Raw genomic sequence first — 16,165 nt, forward strand, 5'->3', positions numbered from 1 at the left:
GCTCTCCTTCATGGTCCTACTCTGACAGTTGGATGTATCTGGTTTCCCAGATAGATTCCCTAGCAAGTTCCAAATCACTCACCATGCCAGCCCTTCACTGGAGGCGGATTAGTGACTTTCCTCTGATTTCTCCAACTCCTCCTTTCAGGGCATTACTTCCCCAGCTTCTCCCACAATTATGTAACAAACCCCTTCCTCCATAATACTCCTAGAAGTTCTGCTTCTGTGATTAAACCCTGACTGAGTCCCCGCCATACCATATTGGAAGCAGTCAACTGGCCAATGAGATTTCACATCAGAGTTAAGAGTTGGCTCCACACTTCTTGTTCCTGCAGAAAGATGTACAAAGCTAAACTCAATATCTATTAGTAATTCTCAGCAGAAGCAAAGAGGAAACATATGAGGCAATCTTCTATGTAATTTCGCTTTCTTGTGATCTAAAATGAGGACCTGACCTTGTAAAAGGGCTAAGAAGTTATCAGTTTTAAATTGTCCTTTTTGGATTTCAAAGAGAGTATTAAGCAGAGTGAGTGTCAGTTTTCTGCAAATGTTGAGACCCCAGTTTTACCTGCTAGTTCACAGTAGTGCACAAAGGAAAAGGAAACTGGAAGCCGTGGTTCTAATGCCTTGTTTAAACAGGAAGGCTCCCATCTTTTGTCTTGAGCTGCATACAGCAACAACATAGTAAGCGTACGTATTTTTTCACCTCCTGAAAGTCTGTTACGCAAGAGGTCTCCCAAGCACTAAGACTTCCTTTATTACTCACATATTTCACCCTCTTACATACCCCCGAGGGTCTCATCTCAGTCTCTGCCAAGTGCGGCCCCGCCTGATTATCTCTTGAATTCCTCCAAGCGCTGCAAGCAATTCTTATCTGCCTCCTTGCTTCTCTGCACTTTCTTAGGTGCTCAAGAGACCATCCTAAGCCCAAAATCTCTCATCTGTTATGACTTGAGAATATTCTGCCATGTGGTACTAAGTGTGGCAAGAGGACTCACACCAGCCTCACATACATTACCAGAATGTCACACACACAAAGGAAAATGGCAATTTAAGAAAACCTGGTAAGTCACCAGAGGGGCATCTGCCCATGTAGAAATATGTGTGCTGTTCAGTGGAAAAGATAAGGAGCTAGAATAAAAATACCAGACAACAAGCAAAAGGAAACCTGCGAGAACTGGGTTTTAGCTAGTTCTCACTCTGCACTAACTTGCTGTACGGCTGTGGACAAATCCCACACATCTATTGGGACAGAAAGTGCTAATGACCACAATAAACATTTGTCCTTCTAGAGTGTCCACAGTTTATCTGAGCATGTGACAGGCAGGCATAAACTCTCCATTTCTCAGGCTTCTTTGTAGCTAGATGTAGCCATGTGACTAAGTTCTGGTCAATGGGATGTAAGAAGAAAGAATACATGGAAGTTTCCAGAAATTTCCTTAAGAAACAACTGAGATATGTGCTCTTCTCTCCTTCCTTCTTCTACTCTACTTCTTAGGCTATGGAAATGTTACATAGAATTCTATCTTGTACCATGATGACAAGGGCCATACCCTAGTGACTGTGAAGTCAAAAGCTGGAAGCAGTCTGGATTGCCAATGACTGAGAAGCCCCACTCCAGACTTTTATGTAATAGAAAAATAAATTTCTATATTGTTTAAGCCACTGTTGTTCAGATCTTTGTTACAGTTAAATCTAATCCTAACAAATACGTGTTACTATTTTTTCAATTGTATTTAGATGCTGTGAAAATTAATAAGATAAATATCCAATTGAAATGTCATTGCATTGACAATATGTATTTTTTAATCAATAGAAGCAACTGCTATTGCAGTTTTTCTGGAGATTTTTGTTAAAAAATCTTTATTCTCAAAATATTGGGACACTTTATTCTCAAAATATTGGGGCAGAAGCTGGAAGTGGGCAGAAGTTGGAAGTGAACAGAAGAAGAAGCAGGAGTGGAAGATAAGTCACAAGCTTGCCTTTTTGCGCTTCACACATCCGCCTGGTTAATCTACTTGGCATAACTGGAGAAAGAAAAATTAAAAGCAGATGGAGGAAAATCGCCTATTGTTTCACCAAAGCTTAGTAGGGTGCTCTTCAACAGTATCACTGAGATTTGTCCCCAGTGTCCCAAGTCGTTTGCTTATCTGGGCCTCTTGGTCATGTTTCTCTAGGACTCATGGTGTGAGCTATCCAAGCCTTCAGTGATGCAGGGACGTCTGTTTCACCTGACCCTTTCCTGGCCACCCTTTGTCACTCCACGTCTGTACTTGAGCTAGCATCTTGACAGAGCTCCCTGCCCAAATTCTCCCTAGAATTCTAATCCTTTTTCTCTTCCCCTCTGTTGTTCCTCATTTCATCTATTTCACCTTTCCCAGAGTTATGGTTTCCTCCCCACCTCTGCTGGCTCTCTGCTAAGATGCAAAATAAGTACACTTTTATCAGAAAAAATGATCAGCCATCCCTTCATCCAAGTATATTAAGGACATCTTGAACCCCTGTCAACTTGGAGGCAGAATGCAGACCCTTCACCAATTTTCACAGGAAGCCCATTACTTCAAGTACTTCAGTTTCATTTTTCTGGTCTTTACTGAAGCTCTGTGGGCCACAGAGACCAAATCAAGTGGCACACTAGATATTTCTCTTCTCCTAAAGACCCTTGCTGGCCTTGCCCCCAATAGCATTGTTATAGGAGTGGTTTTCTCTCTAAGACTCCCCCATACAGCTCCCAGCCCTCTGGCTTCTCCCTCCTTAATTCTCTCTCCCTAGTCTTTCTTCCATGCAGAGCATTTGAGCTCTGTTCCAGCTTTGAGCCCATTTTTGCATAGCCCCCTCTGCAGACCCAAACTCTCCAAAGGTGCTTAACCAAACAAAGGCTGCTCCACTGACAGAAACCCTCTTTGTAAAGCAGTTTACCCATTTCCTCTTGTTTCCTGACTTTGTCCCTTGGGGCCTTAGTCTTCTCTTGCAGTTTATTATGCGTATTTCTTCCAAACAAATATGATGCCCTTCTCAGGGGGAAGGCTATCAGCAACTAAGAAAATAAAATGTCTCTGTATGCTTCTGCCCTGTGGATTTCCATGGAACCACTAACCTTGTCTCAGGTGTATCCTCAATTACCAAGTCATTTCATAGTTTGTTAATTTTGTGGGCTCATTGAAAAGAATGTAGTGATTTCCCTTTTGCTTTATTTTTTTCTTAAAATTACTGTTCATGGTGAGCATGACCTGGAACAGTTCTGCACATGCACTTAAGGGCAGGTGGGCATTATCCTTCTAGAAATGTACTTCCTCTTGGGTTTTAATATTTACCAATAAAGAAACTAAATAGACATTATTGACTTTATCTTGGGAAATTGAAGATAGGATCAAGTGAGTCTGACCCTTAGCTCTGGTCCTTAAACGACACGTATAATTCCCAGCAGATCCCATTCGCTGCTATAGCATAAGCAGAAAGGCATAATTCCTCAGTAGGGCGTGTAGATAGGAAGACCATTTCATTTGCCTGGGACAGTCCTGGCATAACTACAAATAGTAGCCCTTTCCATTCTCAAAAATGTCCCATTTTGAACAATAATTTACATGGTCACCTGGGTGAGGCACTTACAGACCAGAGCCTAGCACAATGACCAGCCCGAAGCAGAGGTGGTGCCTACAGGGCTAAGGAATGTGGTCTCTGTGGTCCACCTCTCTGGATCAAGTTCTGGCTTCCCCACCAGAGTGCTCAAATGAGTCAGGGTTCTTAGCTACAAATGACAGAAACTGACTCTGGCTGATTTAAGCAGAAAAGGAATTTATTAAAAGAATTGGGGGTGGCTTATCTAAAAGTGTCAGAAAAGCTGTAGAACCATGCTCAGAGGCTAGGCATTTGGGGCAATTTCCAAAATCACGGTTCAAAAATGGTCTGGTGATGGAAGCTACTACCATGCCCTGGAAAGCTACGGCTTCTTGTCCCACCCCGTAACCCCACCCCCAAACTAGCAACACTCCGCTCCTTAGGACCTGACCCTGCTGCAGCCAGCACTGGCCCTGAGAGGGCTCTCCATGGCCCCTGCTTCTTCATGTTGCAGGAAAGCTACAAAGCAGGTACCCTCCCCCAGCTCACTTCCACACGTCTCTTAAAGAGTCACTTTTACTCTGCTTCCGTGAAGCCGCCTCTGCCATCCACATCGGAGCTCCTGCGTCTCTGATTTCACCCTCTGGGAGTATTCTATTCCAATATTTGTATGAACATACAAATTAACGAGCACAAAACAGGCTCTTCTGTGAGGCTATAAACTATCACTACAGATAAAGAAGAAAAAGGTAACATAAAAATCCTGCTTAATCTAAAAACATTAGAAGGGCAGTCTCAGATTTTATTTAGAAAAGCATTACATGCTGACAAAAAATCATGAACCTATCCCTAAATCTATCCCCACAGTAGACTCTGATATACCATGGCTTTTTTATGACTTCAATTGAGCAATTTTTTACAGACATCGTCTACTTCCTCAGGACAATGCACAACCTGGGATTTACACATTAGCCACGGACCTTGCTAAATCAGCAGGTCGTTATCTCAGAGTCCTGTGCTTTTGAGCTTTCTGGAGAGGTCATGGGGAGGGAAATAGTCTCCAGTCCCATGCAGACTTACTCTACTGGTTTGGCAAAGACGCCCAGGCAGATGAATCTATGGGAAGACTGAGCACAGAGTTGGCGTCAAATGGAGAGGCAGATGCCATTCAGGCTGGTCTCTCCGAAGCTGGCATTCCCAGCCCCAGTGAGCAACAGAGATACTGCCCGTGTTTGCCAAACTCCAGAATTAGAAAGCTGAGCCCGGGCTACTGTTGTCCAGTGAATTTAATGAACAATGACGAGATTTGAAAGTGATTCAAATGTGTTCAGCGCTCAATCGTGATCTCTGGAGAGGAGGTTCGCACAGTGGTAGACGGAATTTTCTGTTTTAATTACAAACCACTAGTGAACTATATCTGGAATTTTGCAAATGATAACCAAGTCCAGATCTCAATTTTCACTCTACAATTGGCTGCTATGAGAAAAGAGTGGCAATAATCGTTTCTTCCAGATTTTCACACACTGAGCCTGCAAGGCACTTGAGAGACGGGAATGGAAGGGGAGGCAGGGAGCCAGGCTAAGTCGCCTGTGTGAATCTTAACTCATCTGACGCATAGTATAGGTTTGTTGTGCTTCCTTCCTCTGAACCTTGAAATTTTACAGAAAATAAATTTTAGACTGATGATAAAAATGATGACAATGGGGCCAGCCCCGTGGCTGAGTGGTTAAGTTGGCGCACTCCGCTTCAGTGGCCCAGTGTTTCGCCGGTTCAAGTCCTGGGCGCAGACACGATGCTGCTCATCAAGCCATGCTGAGGCAGCATCCCACATGCCACAGCTGAAAGGACCCACAGCTAAAAACACACAACTATGTACCGGGGGGCTTTGGGGAGAAAAAGGAAAAAAATCTATTTAAAAAAAATGATGACAGTGAGGCTATTTCTACTAAAAGAAAGGTTACACCTATTTTTTAAAAGCAAAACAGACTACATAGTTTATACATGAATACGAGTACAAAATAACTGAATTGGAAAAAAATCTATGTTCAGTATAGCTAAATGGCCATGAATAAATCAGAAGTTGACCTTATGGGACTTCAGCTAGCTTGTAGAGCAACTTGTGCAAGCTAGAAAAAGGCAATGCCTTTTGGGTGGCTGAAGCCTCAGGAAACGTGGCTGTGCATCACGGCAAAAGAAGGCACGCTCCAGGGTGCGTGGCTTGGTGAGGATCCTGGATGGACTTTAGAGCTCACTGCCCCGGAGCCAGGCCTGAGTTCATCCCGTGGCCTGAGCCCCTGGTCAGTTTCTAGATGGGCTTTTCTGGTCCTGCACTGAAAACAGAGTGCCGAGATGTAAAGGCAATGGGACTGTAACAGATTGAATTATATCCCCCAAAAAGATGTAGAAGTTCCAACACCAGTGCCTGTGAGTGTGACCTTACTTGAAAATAAGGTCTTTACCAAAAATCAAGTTAACAGGAGTTCATTAGGGTAGGCCCTAATCCAGTAGGACTATATCCCTATAAAAAGGGGAAATTTGAACACAGAGGCAGACACACACAGCGGGAAGCCAACGTGAGACACAGGGAAAAGAGTCATCTACAAACCAAGAACGTCTGAGGCTAGAAGCTGGGAGAGAGGCCTGGAGTGTATCCTTCCCTCTCACCTTCAGAGAAAGAGAGCATGGCCCTGCTGACATCTTGACTTTGGACTTCCGTCACCACAATTGCGAGACAATAAATTTCTGTTGTTTAAGCCTCCAAGTTCGTGGTGCTTTGTTACAGCAGCCTTAACAGACTAATACAGAGATAAACAGTAGGGTTACAGCCAAAGGCAAAGCCTCTGAGTGTGACCCAGACCCAGAGGTCAGGATTCAACAGGGGCAACAACTCGCCCAAAGTTGTCTCCCAAGGCTGTGGAAATCACTTAGCTGAGGCAACAAATGATTCTGGGCAAGGGGTGTAGAGCTGCAGACTCATAGGGGAGGGATGGAGGCCAGCTCTGGAGGAAGGTGGGGGTGCACAAAAGGCTGATCAGTCATGGGGCTGCCGGCTCTGGGGCGGGGGAGAGAGCTTCCAGCAGACATTTCACCAATAGCTCAGGGGTAAGACAAAAGTGTGGAGCCTTGGGCCTACAGAATAAAGAGAACAAGGTCTGCAGACAAGGCTTTGGGGTTAAGAAAAGCACGTTCAGAGGCAAGAGGCTTGAACCATTTGGAAATGGAGAGAGGAGTTCCTGACTCAAGTCAAAAGAACTGAGGTGAAGGAAAACAGGAACAAACAGTTTTAGTGTTTAAGAAATGTCAATTTTACCTCCATAAAAATAAATAAGATTAAAAATTTAAATGTGTGTTAGTGGTCATTATTGATGGGTCTAGCTTCCCTACTATGTACAGAAACCAACAGAACATTCAAGGCTGTTGGAAGATTTTCAACTCTAGCCAGAGAGGAATACCCCATGTCTGTATGATTACACCACACTAAGAACTTCATTGGCTCTGTTAGGCAACATTTCTGACTGTTCTCTATTTCCTACAGGTAAACATCAAGCCATAAATCACGTTTGATCCAAAGGAAATACCAAGGCAGTTGCCAGTTCAGAAAAGATAAAGTCTGATGGCCTAAGAGTGAATTTACTGAGTCTCATGTTATATTTGCAGAACAACCAGAACTGAACTGAGCCCGTGACGAAAAAGAAATCAGTGCTTCAGAACAAAAATAGAATAACGCAAGAGCTCTATTCGCTCTTGATCACATCTGAGTGGGCAGAGGCCCTGGGTTTTCATTTCTGTTTGTCATTCTTGTCTTATCCACACGTAAATGAGCTAGCTAACTGAGGTATATAATCATAGTGTCCCAAATGGATCCATTTTCCTAGACAGTTTCAAATCATCTCACTATGACATTCACTTTAAATATGCTTTCCTCGTAACCCATGAAAGGAATGTTACATTCCTCTGCCACACAAAATACAAACATTATTCACATCGCCAGATGAGCAAAAGACTGCCCAGATGTTTGTTATTCCAAATCCTGCAAATCAAAGAAAACCTGGGGATCTTTTTTCTTCTAAAGAAAACTGTCTTTGACTCTTAGAAGAAAGGACCATAAATACATCACATATTCACAACAAAAAATACTTATAAAACCTTTAGAAATATGCATAGTGATGAGAATTGCCATTTTTCAGTTTTGTTTGCCATAACAGCTGAGATTAACAGGGCCGCACATGGCATTTACCTTCTATTATATGATAGAAGTGAAATGCTTCCATATGATGCCAAGCAAGTGATGTCTGATGAGTGTTACCTGAAACTTTAATTTCACTGTCTCCTGGAGATCTTTAATGGAGAAGGTCAAAGGTCATTTGTTAAATACTATTAAGGCATTGTTTTCCAGATTAAAAAGAGCTTTACAAAAAGTGCAATAACTATATAGATTCACTGAATCATCCAGCTGAGGGACACTTTAGTCAGTAACTAGACTCAACCACAAATCTATCTGATCTTGGTAATAAAAGTGATCAAAAATACTTAATTGAGCATTTTTTCATGTGCTATGTTCTATTGTGTGAAAACACTGAGAGGAAGATACGCACATACAACCGAACCAACAAAATTATTGAATTAGAGCAATTCTACGTAATAGGAATTATAGTAATAAAGTGGCAATTGTCAACATCTATTGAGGGTCTACCATGACCTGAGCAGGTGCTCAGGCTTTCCATGCACCATTTCCTTTATCCTCACAACTGTTGAGGCAGATGTTTTATCTCCATTTTACGGTTCGAAGAAAAGAGGCTTAAGGAAGTACTTGCCAAACATCTGTCAAGAACTGTGATGGGTCTCAGATTTTACCCTACTTGCAAGCTCCTGAGTTAGCCTGCTGCAGTTTCGTGCTTGCTGGCAGAAGACGCAAAGCTCTTGGATCAGAGACAAAGGACTTTATTTTCTTTTTTTTTTAAAGATTGGCACCTGAGCTAACAACTGTTGCCAATCTTTTTTTTTTTTCCCCTGCTTTTTTACTCCCCAGATCCCCCCAGTATACAGTTGTATATTTTTAGTTTTGGGTCCTTCTAGTTGTGGCATGTGGGGTACCACCTCACCGTGGCCTGATGAGTGGTGCCATGTCCGCGCTGAGGCTCCGAACCGGCGAAACCCTGGGCCACCGAAGCGGGGCATGCAAACTTAACCACTCGGCCATAGGGCCGGCCCCAGGACTTTATTTTCTTGCACAGCAAACACCATGAGCTTCGTGTACATGTCAATTTTCTACTTAGAGTGAGCAGCCATCCCAGTTTGCCCAGGACTGTTTGTTTTAGTATTAAAAGTCCCGGGCATCCCAGGACAGTTAGTCATGGTAGTTCCCCCTGCCCCCAAGTCCTACAAAGGCAATGGAGAGCAGGCCAGGTGTGATGCACACACAGTGGGCCTGACTCACAGCTGAGGAACCCCAGGCTTAGGAAACCCCTTCTTGTAACAGAGATGTTAACAAACCTCCCCAACGCTTGCCCCCCCAAAACACATTGTTTTTATTATCTTGGATAGCAAACAAATTTGCCCACTGCCCTGGTGGGAGACACTATATCTTCTGAAACTGTTCACTACACAAACATCCTCGAAAAGATTATCTGATACAAAAGCTGTCACAAGTGCAGAAATCTGAGAGACTCATAGAAAACTACCTCCCACTCCCGCCAGTAATAAGTGGTGAGGACAGTATTCAAATCCAGATCCTTCAGAAGTCAAAACCCATGTGCTATCCTGCCTCTTAAATTATTATGCTCAGATTTACAGAGTTAAGGTCAAAAGAAGGTGAGATTTTCTTTTAGTTGAAGCTTTGAACTCTTAGTCATATTTTAAAAACATATGCTACTTTCAATCTCAAACGAATTTACAAAATAGAAGTTTAGAGGTATTACCAAAATTATACTACAATCCAAAAAAGTTAAATGAGTTGCTTAAGCTAATTGACTTCTCAAGGGTCTTCCTGCCCTAGGAGTCTGTGCATCTTCTTCTACATTATTACTACTCACTGTTTTCTTGCCTCTTGTTGTGATGAGTGCCTTACAAGAAGTTATATTCCTCTGCCTCATTTCGAATTCAGGCAGAATTTCAGCAGCGAAGCTTGGGTGTATATTTTGATACCAGAGTAATTAAAAAACAAGTTCCATTATAAAATGAAGAGCAACTAAGATTTATAACATAGGAACTCACCTTTTTTTTTTTTTTTTAACAGATTTTCATTAATTGTACAATGGTAACCACAGTGTCAAATAGGTGTGACCTTTTCTGGCAGATACAGTTTAAGTATATTTTTTTCCCTAATAATCAGATCAAATTTCCTTTTTCTTTTTGTTAACCCAAGGCACTATCAGGGGAGGATATTACTGTATTTTTTAAAAGGTTATTTTGATTTCCTTTCTGGGTAGAGCTCGTTCTTCTCTCTACTGCTCTCTAAAGATCAAAGGAAGATGAAAAGAAGAACCAAATGAGTGGACAGAGAACAAAAGACCTGTGATAAGAGAGTTTATTGCCTGAATGGTAGTTTGCCATAAGGACGTTGTGGCCAAATGGGTGCACAAAAGTTGAGCAAAGCACGAAAAAGTTGCTAGAAACAGCCCAAACTTTGAAGGGGTAGCTGGTGATTAAGACATTCTCAGGCCACGATCACATCACCCAGAAACCACATGGATTACCTTAGAGGAACAATTATGGTCCCCATTCTGGGATCTCTAGGCTGCTCAGGAATGGTAAAGATTAGCACTCAGGATCCAGAACTATTTTCAGCGAGAGGAAATTGCACACCCACCCAAGGGGAACCTCCAGGAGCCGGACTATCCATCTAAATGCGTGAAGCAGAAGTAACACCACAGGGAACGGGGTAGCCTTTGGCAGATCTGAGAGCACTCATCCTACCTAAAAATATTCAAATTCCATTTTAACAAAACTACCAAATAGACTCTGAGCTAATTTGAGTAGTCAAATGGCCAAATTGCGACTCTGCCTCCCAGGCTCGCTCAGACAGACTGTTGGCTGTTACGTTAGCAGCACTGAGGAGATGCCTATCCAAAATTTGGTCTATACATTTGATGATGAGAAACAGAACTGTGACTTGCTCATCAAATGTGGTTTTGTTGACAAAATCTTTCAGAATACGGAGTCCATGGGATAGAAACAATGAAAGAGGTGCTTAGAATGGAGCTGTTTTTCTCTCCAAATGAAGCAGGATGTGGCATGCCAGGAAAGAAACCAGACTGCATTTGAATTGTGCAAGAAAATTTAATAAAAGTTTATTTTCAGTAGCCTTTATTTTTAGAAGAAATACTCTTTTGAGACCCAAGGGCTCTATTTTTCTACTCGCCAACACAAAGCATGAACATGCCCCTGGCTTGGAAAGCCCAGGAACACAGCCTTATTGACATTTCCACTTCTAAATTGAATGGGTTTCAGCAAAGGATATTGCTACTTTTCTGAAGCATTTCCTGCTGGCTTAAAAACACAGAATGCTGGCATTTAAGTGGGGCCCAGTTATCTATGTGGCTCTGCTCTTGAAATCAGCTCCCCCCCACAACCCCCAATTCTGACTCCTAGACTCCACCACCCAACTTCCATTTTACACAAGATATTCTCTGCATCTTCTTTTTCACTTTCTTCTCTTTCTTTAGCCCAATTTTTGACATTTCCATTCTTTGCCTGCCACCAAGCTATTTTCTGACCTTTTCTATAGTTTCAGGCTTAAGATTCTTTTCTTGTCCTTTCTATTTTCATGGAATACATGCTGGTCACAGAGGAGAACCCTTAAAATGACCATTTATCACAGCTGTTTGTCATTTTGTCTCCCAAGTGCATCAGTAAGATTCTTTGGTGACCTGAATTTGTGGCCCTCCCTTTCTGAAGTGGAATTCCAGAAGTTGGAGCTGCCAACTTTCCTGCTGAGTGTTACTGGAACCATGCAATTAAGATCAAAATACCTCTCACCACTTTCCTTCCTGGTATTTTCAACATCAATAACATACATTTATTTTGTGCCAACCACGTGCCAAGGAATCTGAATAACAGATTTCACTCTCCTAATCCCCACCTCCCACCCCAAGTGCATGTGCAAAGATAAAAATGCTGATGCTACAGGGGCTGGCCCCGTGGCCGAGTGGTTAGGTTTGCGCGCTCCGCTGCAGGCGGCCCAGTGTTTCGTTGGTTCGAATCCTGGGCGCGGACGTGGCGCTGCTCATCAGACCACGCTGAGGCAGCGTCCCACATGCCACAACTAGAAGAACCCACAACGAAGAATACACAACTATGTACCGGGGGGCTTTGGGGAGAAAAAGGAAAAAATAAAAAAAAAATCTTAAAATAAAAAAAAAAAAATTTCTTATAAAAAAAAAAAAAAAATGCTGATGCTACAAGTTACCCTGTATTAAAATCTGTTCAGGGGCTGAAGAAACCCAGAATCCAGAGTCAAGGTTCTTGTCCTGGCTGTTCTGCATCTTAAAACCCATGACTTTCTGAGGCCCGTCTGGTGGCATACTGGTTAAGTTCATATGCTCTGCTTCAGTGGCTCAGGCTTCATGGGTTCAGGTCTCAAGTGCAGACCCATACACCGCTCATCAAGCCATGCTATGGTGACATCCCACAAACAAAATAGAGGTAGATTGGCACAGACATTAGCTCAGCGACAATCTTACTCAAGCAAAATGAGGAAGATTGGCAACCAAGCAAAAAGAGGAAGATTGGCAATAGATGTTAGCTCAGGGCCAATCTTCTTCACCAAAAAATGAAAACTCCATGGGGGCCGGCCCTGTGGCCAAATGGTTAAGTTTGCACACTCCGCTTCAGCAGTCCAGGGTTTCTTCAGTTCAGATCCTGGGCACAGACGTGGTAATGCTCATCAGACTGTGCTGAGGCAGCGTCCCACACAGCACAACCAGAAGGACCTACAACTAGAATATACAACTCTGTACTGGGGGTGCTTTGGGGAGAAGAAGAAGAAAACAAAAGATTGGCAACTGATGTTACCTCAAGTGCCAATCTTAAAAAAAAAAAAAAATCATGACTTTCCATTTCCCACACCTACACACAGATAAGAGATTTCAAATAGCATATAACCCAGCATTCCAAAGCAGAGTGAATAAAATGAACTATTTTTTTAAACCTCTATGATTAGTTGTGGTTGTATAGGAAAGAAGGAATTGCTTTATCATTATCTACCTCAAAAAGGTTTTTTATTCAGAAATCAAATTCTTGGGTAACATAATCGACTAAATCTATTAATGAGATACCGTAAAAATTTTAATATATACGTGTGTCTTCATTTTTAATCGCCAACCAATGCTACTAAAGAACAGATGCTTTTTGGAAAATGGGTATTCTCTCACAACTTCTCTTCAGCGACAGTTGAAATCGAATTCTGCAAGGCCTGTTAGTGTCTTCAGATTTTCATTAATTTTTCAATTTCTAAAGTGCAACAATCACCACATACACCCACAGCACAATATCCAAGAGAGAACAGAGCACATGGGCCTCCATTCCAAGCTCGTCCGCTCCCCATCCCACACATCTTTTACTGGAAGACAGATTACTGCAAATTCTTTCAGACCCGCAGAGAAGGGAAGGCTCAAAATAGGGCATCTGTGGAAACTTCTCAAAGAACTGACTTTGCTTATAATTTCATCAGTTTACCACTTTGTATTTCATAACAGGATTATCATAAGCTATGTTTGGGAAAGTCATTTTTTATGGTTATAATAAGATTAACTAACAGGATTGAGAGAATTTTGAAATCACTCAGAAAATACGATTATTCACAGTTGTATTTCTCTTTCCTTTGAATAATAGAAAATTATCTCTTACCCAAGATGACCATGAAGTTGATATTCATTCACCCAAATGTGTAAGCACTAGAAACATTGCAGATATGGTAGAATGTCTTCGGGAAAAGTCATTTTCCATTGAGAAACCATCTGGGCTACCTGTCTGAAGAAATGCAGTTTTAAAAGAAGCACAAAACAAGGAAACTTGATTCTCTTTAAATAAGTTCTTCTTGAGGACTGTGGATTCATTCAAATCCAGGATACTATGAAATTTCCTTTATCAACTCCACGAAGCATTATGAACAGGGAGAGTGGGCTGGTTGCAAGAGCATCTCACAGACTGATGGGGTCATGGAAGGCTGGGGAGTTGAGCAGAGCCGGGGAGTGTAGAGAGAAGAGGTAAATGAAAGCTCAGAGACAGGGAAGACAGACTGAGCAAGAGTCACTCAGAAACAGAGCCAGTGTGATCACAATTGAGACTTCAGCTGTCAAGACCTCCTGGAAAGACATTTTCCAAGCCCCTGAAACTTTCACTAACATTTTAGAGGCAGCTGGCAGAAGCATTTTTAAAAATGAGATGTAATAAGCAAGGTGAAGAAATCCTTATTCGAAGTCAAACGAGAAGGAAAAGAAGGCAGAAAAATGCCTGAAATCCAAACATATCTTGACACTGTAAGACAGCATAAACTTGAAGCAAAAGAAGGCAATTGTGTTCTGAGCCCTTTACCATGTTCAATGTGAAAGTCAGCGCCCCACATCGCCTGCTCTCTCCTCCCAAACTGAGGTTGTGGGTTTCTCCTTTGGCACTTCATTTTCTAGACAGAAACAGGTTTTGTTTTCTGTATCTAATACTTTCTTTAAACGCAGGATGTCAGCTAAACTGACAGATCAACCTCAACATCACACAACGAGAGACAACCAGACTTATGTGCCTCTTGATGCGATTCAACAGGAAAGGCACAATCACACCCCTGAAGCAGACTTGCCAAAAAGATGAATCAGCCCTGAATCAGATGAGCCTCCAGATCTAAGCACCAGTTTGCAGGAAATACAGAGAACAGGAAAACGTGTTAAATAGCAATATGATAAACCCAACAAAATGCAAAATTTGGCAAGTTACAGGACTCCAGACCCAGCTTCTTCAACAAACAATTGCAAGAAAAAATTAAGGGAGGGAAACCTATAGATTTAAAAAGGACCTAACAGACTACCAACCAAATGCAGCGTGTCCAGTGGTTTGGATTCTGGTGTGAACAAACCATCTATAAGAAAAAATTATGAAACAATCAGGCAAATTTGAATACTGACTAAATATTTGATGATATTAAAGAATGACTATTAATTTTTCCTAGGAGACTATAGTAACATTTTGAAACAGTATCAATCATTATGGTGAAATTATATAACACCAGGGATTTTGCATCTAAATAGTCTAAGAAGCAGGAGAAGTTTGCGTGGGGGTGGGAGGTAGCAAGAGGAGGTTATAGATGAGGTAAGACTGGCCATGTGTGAATAATTGCTGAAACTGGGTGACGAGTGCATGGAAGTTTGTCATACTATTCTCTCTACTTCTGAAAATGTTTGCAAATATCAATAATAAAAAGTTTTTGTTTAATGCATATGTAATAGCATTAAACATAAAATTTCATCTAGAGGAGATTTATGACATATACATCAATAATTTATTTGTATTTTCTAATCTAAACAAGAAAATTATCAAAGTCTTGCTTGATCTACTGATAACAGTATATGAAGAGTTTTTAAGCAGCAATAACAAAAGTGACCAAAATGCCAACAAACCAGTAGAAGAATCAACATAATTTCTGAAGAAACAATTCACAACAAAAAAACCACAAATGAGTCTTAAACATTAAAAAATGTTTAGTGTCGCTCATACTAAGAGAAATGCAAATTATAATAAAGAAATAAAATTAAATACTATTTTTCACCTGTCAACTTGACAAAGATCAGAAGTTGGAATATTGGCAAGATTGTGGGGGGAAAGGCACTCACATATTTCTGGTGGGAATTGCCCTCCCACTTTTATGGAGGGTGGCTTAGCAATATCAATATGACACGTGCACATACCTTTCGATGCAGCTCTCTAGTTCTAGGAATCTAGCTTACAGATAAACTGGCACACACAGGCAAAGTTGCGTTTGTGCAAGATTATTCACTGCAACATTATTTGAAATAATAAATGCTTAGAAACAATTTAAATTCTTCATCAGAAAGGCACTGGTAAAATAAATTCTGATCCATCCATAAAATGGAAGGCTATAAAATCACTAAATAATAGCAAAGCTTTTATGTCTGATTAGGAAACTATCAGACATACTGTCACTGAAAAACATAAGGTACACAATAATGTATGTGTGTACTACCATATGTGTTATAAAAAGGAAAAAACATGTATTTCTGAATTTCTCCTAAATGTATAAAATACCTTAGGAAAACCCATAACTTTGGTTGCCCCAGAGAGCAGACCTGGAGCTTTCAAGGCAGGTGATCAGGGAAGGAATGGCATATAGATCCACTATATACCCTTCCGTATCATTTGAGTTTTGAATTACATGAGTGTATTACCTGTTCAATTAATGAAAATGTAAAAATCTGAAGAAATGTTAAATTAGATGACTAATTTCTAGGAGATTTAAGATTAGACTTTGTCAATACAGAGATACACAATAAGTACTTGAATCGGAGGGTTTTCCCAACAGTAAGTTGGGACTTACAGAGGAAAAGGGGCCAACACATGACTACCAGGTCTTAGGATCCATGTAAAGGGATACCCAGGCTTG

General features: G+C 41.4%; 1 long non-coding RNA gene across 1 annotated transcript in view; it reads right to left on the reverse strand.

The window, feature by feature from the left end:
- The window catches only part of LOC139076796 (uncharacterized), a 37,764-nt gene extending 23,582 nt beyond the window's left edge, over positions 1–14,182 (reverse strand). Inside the window, exons 1-3 of the long non-coding RNA XR_011528759.1 lie at positions 14,092–14,182; positions 13,405–13,527; positions 258–329 (exon numbers count right to left, since the gene is read on the reverse strand). This is a non-coding gene — a long non-coding RNA (uncharacterized lncRNA). The remainder of the gene's footprint in view (positions 1–257; positions 330–13,404; positions 13,528–14,091) is intronic.
- Between the last annotated feature and the right edge of the window lie 1,983 nt (positions 14,183–16,165).

This window comes from Equus przewalskii, chromosome 17 (genome assembly GCF_037783145.1).
Source record: "Equus przewalskii isolate Varuska chromosome 17, EquPr2, whole genome shotgun sequence".
In the NCBI taxonomy this organism is placed as follows: Eukaryota; Metazoa; Chordata; class Mammalia; order Perissodactyla; family Equidae; genus Equus; species Equus przewalskii.